Here is a 12,441-nt window from a genome sequence, read left to right on the forward strand (position 1 = left end):
TGAGGCGGGGTATAACAAAGCTACTTCTGCAAATATTAGAACAAACTGGATTTGCCTGCTACTACTAGAAGGCACTGCCCCTGCTGGAATGCTGCTGACCGAACAGAAAGCTTGGTATAAGGGGCAAGTCCCCTCTTTGTCTTCTTGCCTTTCGTCTCCCTCGAATGCCTCTTGCCCTGAGGGCAGAGCCAAGCTGGTGTGCCCCTCGGCCAACCATCACAATGTGCATTATAAAAGGGTAGGTTTTCAGCTGGGAGATAACAGCTTCACATTTGGTACAGTGCCCATAAGAAAATAACAGCCTGCTTGTCTCTTCTTACAGGTCCTTTGAAACAGAACATTTCTGTTATCTTAAAAGACAACGGCGGGGGGGGGGGGGGGGGGGGGCAGATATGCTTAAGAAAGTGAGCAGACCAAATAAGTCCTCACCCAGAGCTTTCAGTAGTGGCTATGCAGCTTGGATAATGTGACTCCATGCAAATGAAGGTGGAAGAGTTTACTTTTGAAAACTGCAATGTAGCCTGAGAAAGCTTGCAGTGGTCTTAGATCATAAGGTCTAATCCTGACTCACCAGCAAAACTCTTTGGACCTCAATTTCCTTACTGGGCACCAAGATAGTACGATTCTCTGTAAACCTGGCTTTTTAGAGGGACTGGTGTGTTTTGTTGTCCCTGACCTCTTCACGTACATAAATCTTAAATTCTGGTGAGGTTTCAAGATCAGCAAATGAGGCAGAGATCATATGTGGTCAGACTTGCTTAGAAATATGCCATTTTGAAACTTAGAGGTAACCTATGAGTCTGCACAGCCAGATCGTCCTCTAGAGTTGGAACTTCTCTTTCAAAGGATGAGTTACTAGATGAAGCTGTTAGACTGTTGAAGGCTTATGTTGTGTCAATAATAACATGTATCACAAAATGCTGGACTCAGCCAGCACCTGGCAACTGAAATCTATACATACATCATAGGACTTGTTCTCACATGGGTTCTACAGTTACTGAGAATGGCAAGAGCTATGTAAACAGTATCATTTACTCCATCCCTTCTTTGTTTTGTTGAAACACGTATACAACATCCACCAGAATAACTAAAATGAAAAAAAAAAATTAAGTACTATTGAAGTTGCAGGACAACCAGAATTCTCATGCATGGCTGTTAGGAATATAAATTGAATCCCTTTTGGAAAATGGTTTGGTAATGTTTACTAAAGCCACACCTATTCCAAACCCTATAATCCAGTGATTCTACTCTTATATGCCATCTACCAGCATTCATACTGTATAATTATTAGGAAGTTCAATAATAAATGAGTATAATCTATGCTGTTAGGAATCAGGATAGTAGTTACTCTGGGGGTTGACAAGGGAGACAGGAGAAGGAAGGCTTCTAGGGTGCTTTGAATGTTCTGCTTTTTTAAACTGAAATATATTTGACATATACATTTCATAAACTTAATGTGTACAACATGTGATTACATTTGCACACTGTAATATTGCCACCTCGATCACATTACATAACTATCTTTTTTTAGTGGCTGGAATACTAATCTCTTAGCAAGTTTGTTGCTTATAATGCAGTATTGTTTATATTCATTATACTGTGCAATATATCTCTAGGGTTTATTTACTACTAAGTTTGTACCCTTAAACATCTGTCTTATCCCTCCACTCCCCATCCCCTGGGCCCAACTGCCATTTTACCCCCTGCTTTTACAAGTTTGGTTTTTTTACATTCCACTATAAGTGATGCCACACACTACTTGTTTTTCTCTGACGTATCTCACTTCACATATTTTGCTCAAGGATGTTTCAAGGATGTTGCGAATGGCAAAATGTCCTCCTTTCTCATGGCTGAATGATCGCCACGTATGTATCCAGGAGTAAATAAAATATGCATCTTTATCTGTTCATCTATTGATGGGCACTTAGGTTGTTTCCATACCTTGGCTGTTGTGAAAAATGCGGCAATAAACATGGGAGTATCTCTTCAAAACCTTGTTCTCACTTGTTTTAAATATTACCTGGAAATGAAAAGGCTAGATCACATGGTAGACCTATCTTTAAATTTTTAAGGAAGCCCCATAGTTGTTGAATCAATTTGCATGCCCATCAACAGCATTACAGGGTTCCCTTCGTATCCTGGCCAGCACTCGTCGTCGTTGCTTGTCTTCTTGATGCTAGCCATTCTACCAGGTGTGAGATAGCTCACTGTGGTTCTGATTTGCATTTCCTGATGCTCAATATCTCTAATCTTTTCATGTGCCTGTTGGCCATTTGACTGTATTCTTTGGGAAAACTGTCATTTAGTTTTGCCCATTTAAAATCGGACTTTTTTTGATAGTGATTTGTATAATTTTTAAAATACAGTTTAGATCACTATTAATCCCTTGTCCAATATATGACTTGCAAAAGTTTTCTCCCATTCTGTATATAGCCTTTTTATTTTGGTAACTATTCATCCTGCTGTGCAGAACCTTCTTAAGCTTGATGTACTCCCACTTGTTGGTTTATGCTTTTGTTGTTTCTGCTTTTTGTGTCTTATCAAAAAAACCCATTGCCAAGACCAATGTTAAAGAGTTTTTCTCCTACTTTTTCTTTAAGGAGTTGTAGAGTAGCAGGTCTTAGAATTAAGCCTTTGATCCATTTTGAGTTAATTTTTGTGAGTATTGTAATATAGGGGTCCAATAGCATTGTTCTGCGGGTTTTCCCAACATCCTTTGTTGAAAAGACTATCCATTCCCCTTGAATACTCTTGGTTCCATTCTTCCTAATAGGAGTTGACCAGAAATGCAGGGGTTTAATTCTGAGCTCTCTACTCAGTTCCATCAATCAGTGTGTCTATTTTTGTGCCAGTATCGTATGTTTTTATTATTATAATTTTGTAGTATATTTTGAAGTGATTGTGATACTTCCACCTTCACACTTTTTCCTCAGAACTGCTTTGGCTATCAGGCTATCTTTTTTGTTTCCTTACATATTTTAGGATTTTTTTTTTTCTGTGAAGAATGCCATTGATATTCAGTGGGGATTGTGTTCAATCTATAGATGGCTTTTCATAGTATAGACATTTTAACAATAATAATCTTCCAGTCCATACACATGGGATGGCTTTCCATTGGTGTCCCCTTTGATTCCTTTCAGCAAAGTCTTATAGCTTTTATTATATGTACCTTTTACTTTCTTGGTTGAATCTATTCCTAAGCACTTGTTTTGGATGCTATTGTAAAAGGGATTATTTTCTTTAATGAGGAAACTATTTAATGAAAAATAGTGTATAGAAATGTAACTAATTTCTGAATGTTGATTTTGTTTCCCGCAGCTTTACTGAAATTGTTAATTAGTTCCAATGGTCTTTTAGTTGAGTCTTCAGATTTTCTGTAGTTAAAATTGCATCGTCTGGAAATAGCATCAGTTTTAGTTTTTTTTTTTATTTGAATACCTTTTATTTCCTGGTCTTGCCTAATTGTTTAGCAAAGATTTCCAGTGCTATATTGAATTAAAATGTGAGAGTGGGCACTCTTGTCCCTGATCGTGGAAGAAAAAACTTTCAATTTTTCTCCATTGAGTATAATGTTAGCTGTAGGTTTGTTATATGAGGACTTTATTATGGTGAGATATGTTCCATTCTTTTGAAAATTTTTATTGTGACAGTATGTTTGTATTTTGCTGTATGCTTTTTCTGTTCCTATCAGTGATAATGTAATTTTTACCTCTCAATCAATGTGATGCATTACACTTATTGATGGCATTTGTTGAACCATCCTTGTGTCTGAGGGATAAATCCCACTTGGTCATCATGTATAATCCTTTTCATGTGTTCTTGAATTTGGTTTGCTAATATTTTGTTGAGAATTTTGCATCTATATTCATCAGGGATGGTGGTCTATAGTTTTCTTAGGGTGTTTTTATTTGGCTTTGTTTTATTTTATCAGGGTAACAGTGGCCTTGTAGAATGAGTTTGGAAGTATTCCCTTCTCCTCAAGTTTTTGGATGAGTTTGAAGAGGATTGGTATTAATTATTCTAAATGTCTGGTAGAAATCATCAGCAAATCTGTCAGGTCTGAGCTTTTCTATGTTGGGAGGTTTGTTTGTTTGTTGCGTGTGTGTGTGTGTGTGTGTGTGTGTGTGTGTGTGTGTGTGTTTACTTATGAGAGAGAGACACAGCATGAGCAGGGCAGGGGCAGAGAGAGAGGGAAACACAGAATGTGAAGCAGGCTCCAGGCTCTGAGCACAGAGCCTGACACAGGGCTCAAACTCACCTGAGACTGTGACCTGAACCAAAGTCAGATGTGTAACAGACTGAGCCATCCAGGCACCCCTATGTTGGGAGCTTTTTTGATTACTGATTCAATCTCTTGTTAATGATCTGTTCAGATTTTCTAGTTCTTCATGGTTCAGTCTTGTTAGGTTGTGTGTTTCTAGACATTTATCCAATTCTTTTAGGTTACTTCAGATGCCCCTATGTTGGGAGCTTTTTGGATTACTGATTCAATCTCTTGTTAATGATCTTTTCAGATTTTCTAGTTCTTCATGGCTCAGTCTTGTTAAGTTGTGTGTTTCTAGACATTTATCCAATTATTTTAGGTTACTTTATTTGCTGGCATATAATTTTTCAAATGTGTCCTGTGATCCTATGTATTTCTGTGGTATCTGTTGTACTGTCTCCTCTTTTATTTATAATTTTATTTGTATTTTTTTTCTTAGTCAATTTTATCCTTTTGAAGTACCAGCTCTTAGTTTCATTCATCTTTATTGTTTTTCTGGACTCTATTTCATTTATTGCTGCTCTGATCTTTATTGTTTCATTCCTTCTACTAACTTTGGGCTTAATTTGTTCTTTTTCTAGTTGCTTGAGGTACAAAGTTAGGTTGTTTGAGGGATGCCTGTGTTGCTCAGTCAGTTGAGCATCTGACTTCAGCTCAGATCATGATCTCATAGTTTATGAGTTCAAGTCTGGTGTCAGACTCTGTGCTGACAGCTCAGAGCCTAGAGCCTGCTTCAGATTCTTTGTTTCCCTCTTTCTCTCATGCTCTTTCTCTCAAAAATAAACATTTACAAAAATTTAAAAAATATTAAAGTTACATTGAGATATTTCTAATTTCATACATGCACTTTCTGCTTAGAACTGCTTTTGTTGCATAAATTTTGACATGTTGTATTTCCATTTTTATTTGAAAAATTTATTTCCTTTTTGATTTCATCTTTGACCCATTGGTTGTTCAGTAGAGTTTTGTTCCGTTCCAACATATTTGTAGATTTTCCAGTATTCCTATTGAGGATTACTAGTTTATACCACTGAAATCATACCAACTATCTTTTCTGAGCACAGTCTTCTTAAATTTGCTAAGATTTGTTTTGTGTTTTATCAAATGATCTACCATGGAGAAGATTCTATAAATATTTAAAAGAAAGTATATATGGCTGCTGGTGGACAGAATGTTCTATAAATATCTTTTAAGTTCTAACATTACTGATGTTCTGTCTGGGTGACCTATCGATTGCTGAAAGTGGGGTATTGTACCATACTTTACAACAAATAGACTTAAGTCCCCTACATTATTGTATTGTTTACTTCTCCGTTTAGGTCTGTATTTGCTTAATATATTTTGGTACTCCAATGTTGGGTGTGTATATATTTATGATGTATACATTTATTGACACTCTTATCATTATATAACAACCTTCTTTGTCTCTTGTAACTGTTTTTTTGGGGGGGTTTGAAGTCTATTTTGTCTGATAGAAGTATGGCTCTTACTGCTTTCTTTTTGGTGTTTTTCACTTGCATGGAATATTCCGTTCTGTCTCTTCACTTTGAGCCTATGTGTGTCTTTAGAGATGAAGTCTCTGTAGGCAGCATATAGTTGGGCCTTTAAAAAAAAAATCCAGCCACTCTGTGCCTTTTGATTGGTGAATTCAGCCCATTTACATTTGGAGTGATTAACAATCCCTAAGTAGTTATTACTGCCATTTTATTGTTTGTGTTCTGTTTTGTTCTGTAGTTCTATTTCTTTTCTTTCCATTTCAGCCTGCCTTTGAGCACATCATCAAGGGAAAATCACCAATTCCTAACTTCTTCCTTAGAATTTGTGATTCTCTTTTAGATTTTTGCTTTGTGGTTACCATGAAGCTTACATAAAACATGTAATTCTCATTTTTACCTTTACCAGAACATGACGTATTTCATGGGTTTTGTATCACTAATTAGTATCTCTTCGTTTTTCTTTACAAGGCAAGTCTAGTACAGGTGAATTCCCTCAGCTTTTATTTATCCAGCAAAATTACCCTTGATATGAAAGAGACTTTCCCAGAGTGTTTTTTGCTGGCAGTTTACCTTTCAAAACTGAATATTTCATCCCACTCTCTTCTGACTTGTAGAGTTTATGCTGAAAAACCTGATAACTTGCAAAAAAACCTCATTAGTCTACTTTTTTTCTGTCCCCCTTGAAGTATTTTTGATTGAGATAATAGGTGTTCTATTAACATTGTGAACCTGTATGTCCAATTCCTTCCCCAGGTTTGGGAAGTTTTCAGCTATTTCCTAAAATAAACTGTCCCCTTCTTCTGGTACAGCAAGCCATCATTGTTTCCTCCTCCTCCTCCAATAGCATCTTTTTAAAATTACAACTTTATTTAGTTTAATTAAGAATCTGAACTTCTACAACAGTTTTATTTTCCTCTACTTTTTGGCTATATTCTGTGACCATCTTTTCACATGATAACAATATTACAAGATTTTCTCTATAGAATGTAGAGAAAGATAATTCAGTTTTATTTTAACATGGTTGATTACAATAGGTTCTTTAGTATTATAATTTATTTTTTTAATATTTTTTAAGTTTTTATTTTAATTCCAGTTAGTTAACACACAGTGTTATATTGACTTTAGGTGTACAGTACAATAATTTAACACTTTCATACATCACCCTGTGCCCATTACAAGAAGTGTACTCATTAATTACCATCACCTATTTAACCCATTCCTTCCACCAATCTCCCCTCTGATAACCATCAGTTTGTCTCCATAGCTAAGAGTCTGTTTCTTGTTTGCCACCCCCCCTTCTCCCTTTACTCCTTTATTTGATTTCTTAATTCTACATATGAGTAAAATTATATGGTATTTCTTTCCCTGACTTATTTCACTTAGCATAATGCTCTTTTGCTCTATCCATGTTGTTGCAGATGGTGAGATTTCATTTTTTATGAATAATATTCCATTCTGTAGTGTGTGTATATACACACATACACACACTACATCTTCTTTATCCTTTCATCAGTTGATGAACACTTGGGCTGTTTCCATAGTTTGGCTATTGTCAATAACGTTGCTATAAACATTGGGGTGCATGTACTCCTTTCAATTAATATTTTTATATTCTTTGGGTACATACTTAGTAGTGCAGTTGCTAGGTTGTAGGGTAGTTCTATTTTTAACTTTTTGAGGAAACTCCATACTGTTTTTCAGAGTAGCTGCACCAGTTTGCATTCCCACTAACAGTGCAAGAGGGTTTCCCTTTCCCTACATCCTCATCAACACCTGTTGTTTCTTGTGTTGTTGATTTTAGCCATTCTGACAGGTGTGAGGAGATAGCTCATTATAGTTTTGATTTGATGATGAGTGATGTTGAACATATTTTCATGTGTCTGTTGTCCTTCTGTATGTCTACTTTGGAAAAGTGTTCATGTCTTCTGCCTATTTTTTAATTGGATTATTCAGTTTTCGGGTGTTGAGTTGTATAAATTCTTTATATATCTTGGGTACTAACCTTTTATCAGCTATGTCATTTGCAAATATCTTCTCCCATTCTATAGGTTGCCTTTTAGTTTGTTTCCTTCACTGTACAGAAACATTTATTTTGATGAAGTCCCAATAGTTTATTTTTGCTTTTGTTCGCTTGCCTCAGGAAACCTATCGAGAAAGAAGTTGCTATGGCCAATGTTAAAGAGTTTACTGCCTGTGTTCTTCTCTAGAATTTTTATGGTTTCGGGTCTCACACTTAGGTCTTTCATCCATTTTGAATTTATTTTTGTATTTGGCATAAGAAAGTGGTCCAGTTTCATTTTTTGCACGTTGCTGTCCAGCTTCTGCAAGACAACTTGTTGAAGAGACTGCCTTTTTCCCATTGTATATTTTTTCCTGCTTTGTCACAGATTAATTGACCATATAGTTGTAGATTCATTTTTGGAGTTCCTATTCTGTTTGATCTGTGTGTCTGTTTTTGCGCCAGTACCATACCGTTTTGATCACTACAACTATGTAATATAATTTGAAGTCTGGAATTGTGAAGTCTCCAGCTTTGCTTTTTCTTTTCAAGGTTGCTTTGGCTATTAGGGGCCTTTTATGGTTCCATATAATTTTAGGATTTTCGTTCTAGCTCTGTGAAAAATGCTGTTGATATTTTGATAGGGATTGCATGAAATGTGTAGATTGCTTCGGGTAGTATGGACAGTTTCACAATATTTGTTCTTCCATTCTATAAGCATGGAATGTTTTTCTATTTTCTTGTGTCTTCTTCAGTGTCTTTCATCAATGTTTTATAGTTTTCAGAGTTCAGGTTTTTCACCTCTTTGGTTAGGTTTATTCCTAGGTATCTTGGTTTTGGTGCAATTATAAATGTGATTGATTGCTGCTTCATTATTGGTGTATAGAAATATAACAGATTTCTGTATGTTGATTTTTTTATCCTTTATGGAATTTGTGTGTATCAGTTCTAGTTTTTCAGTGGAATCTTTTGGTTTTTCTATATAGATATCAGGTCATCTGCAAAGAGTGGAAGTTTGGCTTTTTCCTTACTGATTTGGATGTCTTTAATTTCCTTTTGTTGTCTGATTGCAATGGTTAGGACTTCTAGTGCTATGTTAAATAACCAGGATGTCCACTCTCAGCATTGTCTTATTCCTGACTTTAGGGGAAAAGTTCTCCATTTTTCCCCATTGAGGATGACAAAAAGCCATGGGTTTTTCATACGTGGCCTTTATTATGGCCATATATGCCTTAATCTACTTTGTTGAGGGTTTTTATCATAAGTGGATGTTATACTTTGTCGAATACTTTTTCTGCATCTATTGGAATAATCATATGGTTCTTATCCTTTCTTTTATTAATGTGACGTATCATGTTGACTGATTTATGTATACTGAACCACTCTTGCAACCCAAGAATAAATCCCACTTGATCGTGGTGAAAGATTCTTTTAATGTATTCTTGGATTCAATTTCCTAGTTATTTTACTGAGAATTTTTGCATCCATGTTCATCAGGGATATTGGCCTGTAGTTCCTTTTTAGTGGAGTCTTTATCTGGTTTTGGTATCAGTGTAATGCTGGCCTCATAGATTGAATTGGAAAACTTTCCTTTTTTATTTTTTGGAATAGTTTGAGAAGAATAGGTATTAACTCTTTAAATGTTTGGTAGAATTTGCCTAGGAAGCTATGGGACCCAGAACTCTTGTTTGTTGGAAATTTTTTCATTACTGATTCAATTTCTTTGAACTTAATAAGTCAATTAAAGTTTTCTATTTCTTCCTGTTTCATTTTCGGCAGTTTGTATGTTTCTAGGAACTTATCCATTTCTTCAAGGTTGTTCAATTTGTTAGCATATAGTTTTTCATTATATTCTAATTATTTGCATTTCTGTGATGCTGGTGGTTTCTCCTCTCTGATTTGTGATTTTATTTATTTGGGTCCTTTCTCTTTTTTATAAATCTGGCTAGAGGTTTATGAATTTTATTATTTTTTTCAAAGAAACAGCCCTTGTTTTCACTGATCCATTCTATTGGATTTTTAGTTTCTGTATCATTAATTTCTCCTCTCATCTATATTATTTCCTTCCGTCTGCTGGCTTTAGGCTTTGTTAATTTGAGATTTTTCTTGCTTCTTGAGGTAGACCTGTATTGCTATATGCTTCCTTCTTAGGACCACTTTTGCTGCATCTCAAAGGTTTTTGACCACTGTATTTTCATTTTCCTTGGTTTCCATGCATTTTTGTAATTACTTTGATTTCCTGGTTGACTTATTGGTTTAGTAGCATGTTGTTTAAACTCCATGTATTTGTGGTCTTTCCAATTTTTTTTTTCTTGTGGTTGACTTCTAGTTTCATAGCATTGTAGTGAGAAAAGGTGCATGGTCTGATTTCAGTCATTTTGTATTTGTTAAGGCCTGTTTTGTGACCTAATATGTGATCTGTTCTAGAGAATGTTCCATTTGCACTTGAAAAGAATATGTATTCTGTTTTAGGATGAAATGTTCTAACTATAGCTGTTAAGTCCATTTGCTTTTGCTGATTGAATCTGGTAGCTCTCATGGGATTTCTGCTTTTTTAAAAAAAAAATCTTAGTTCTCTTTCCACATCACTTGTTCTAATTTCATCTGCTCTATCCTGTACCTGTGCTCTCTAATGCTATCTTCATCTCATTCATAGAATTCTTCAGCTCCAGAATTTGTTTGAAATTTTAAAAAAGAACAAATTTCTTTGGTAAAGAACTTTTTTCCTGAGTTCACTGAATTGCCTTTTTAGTTTTCTTGTAGCTTTTTGAATTTCCTCATAATGACTATTTTGAATTCTTTATCAGTTCACAATATTCTGTGCCTTGGAGTTTCATTCCTGAAGAATTATCATTTATTTTTGGTAATACCATATTTCCTTGTTTTTTTTGTAGTGTTTATTACTTTAAATGCAAAAGCAGAGGTGCATATCCTTTCTTTAGTGAAGAATCTGTTCACTTTTGCTGTTACAGTTCAAGTGGCTGATGATTAGAAACTTTTCATGTCCCAGAGGTGGTGCTATAGCTCAAGTTTTTAGTTTCTTCTATGGGGGCTGGGGACTGCACTCAGCGTACAAAACGAGCTGACAGAAGGTGTGCATGGACTTACAATGTGGGGCTTAGGGCAGGTGCACATGGCTGATAGGGGGATTCTCCAGCGTGGGACTCCAAGAGGTCCATAGGTGGACCTTCTGCAGACAGCTGGAAAGACATTCCTTTGGTTGGAATTCTTTGTCTCTTTTGGTAGGTTGGTTTTCTTTTTTGGCCTCTTCCTTTCTTTCCTCCTGGTGATGGAGATCCCTCTCAGAAATCCAGGGTCCTACTGGAGAGAGATGGGTCACTTCAGCTTCAACCCCTGCAGGCGGGCAACCACTTTTGCTTTCCACTCCCTCTAGCAGAGAGGTAGCTACTCACTGCTGCCAACAAAAACCTAGTATATTGCCATGACACCCTTGGAGAAAGTGTTTGTGGGCTCCAATGTAACTGTAACCCAGGAGACTCTAGGCCAAGGGTGAGAGGTGGTCCTGTGAGACCAAAGGAGTCTAAGGCAGACTGGACAAAGCACCCATGGCTGGAATCTGCATGAGGTAAGTTTTTATAGTGTAGCAACTAAACTATCAACTATCTGTAGCCTTTCCCCTCCTTGCATGGCCAGCGTTCTAAGGAGATCAAGGTCTGTCATCCACATATTCTTTGTTACAAAGAAGATGCTCCAGGTTGGCCATCCCCAGAGCCCCTGACCTTGAATGCTGAATGACACATTCTTCTATATCTTCTGCTTGATGAGATACAGAGGTAGGATGGGTTCTATATATTCTCAGGATAGTGATTAACAAAAGCATTCAGGATGTGCCTGTACAAACCAGCCATCTAGTGTATACCACACAGTTCCTCTCTCTCCTTTGCCTCCAAACTCCTATCCTGCTGGGATCTTCTGTCAGGTTGGCTAAACTTCTATAAATTCTCTATCTCCTTTGAGTGTTCACCTAGTTTTATGCTCTCCAGGTTCCCCTTTTCCTGATCATAGCAAAGGAAATTGAGGCAGGTTCACTCACTCCCTTGGATCCACAGTCTCCTCCCCGAGGTCCTATCCACACACTTTCAGATGCATAGGTGGGTAGAAGTTGCCCAGGTGTCATGGTATGCTATGCAGAGGCACATTTATTTGGTTATTGACGTACAATTAGTTGTAAATCAAAGGTAAGAAGAAAAGGAATTCATGCCACTGTGATGCTGACTTCACTCTAGAGAAGTCCAGATTGTGCTTCTTGATCTGGGTGCTGTTTTCATGACAGTAACCAATTCACAAAAATTTATAAACATGCATCAAGCTGTATAGTTGGACATAGGTATACTTTTATACATGTATGCAATACTTCAATAAAAGTTAAATGTGATTCCATTATTTAAGGTATGTAGCCAAAAAAAAAAAATGAAAGCAAGGATTCATAGAGATTTACATACCTATGTTCATGGCACCATTATTCACAATAGGCAAAAGATGGAAGCAACCCAGTTCTCCATCAGCAGATGAACAGATAAACAAAATGCTCTATATACGTAACACTGGAATATTATCAGCCATAAGAAGAAAAATTCTGATACATGCTATAATGAGGATGAATCTTAAGGACATTATGCTAAGTGAAATAAGCCAGTCTCACAAATACTGTATAATTCCAT

Source organism: Prionailurus bengalensis, chromosome C1 (genome assembly GCF_016509475.1).
Source record: "Prionailurus bengalensis isolate Pbe53 chromosome C1, Fcat_Pben_1.1_paternal_pri, whole genome shotgun sequence".
Lineage (NCBI taxonomy): Eukaryota > Metazoa > Chordata > Mammalia > Carnivora > Felidae > Prionailurus > Prionailurus bengalensis.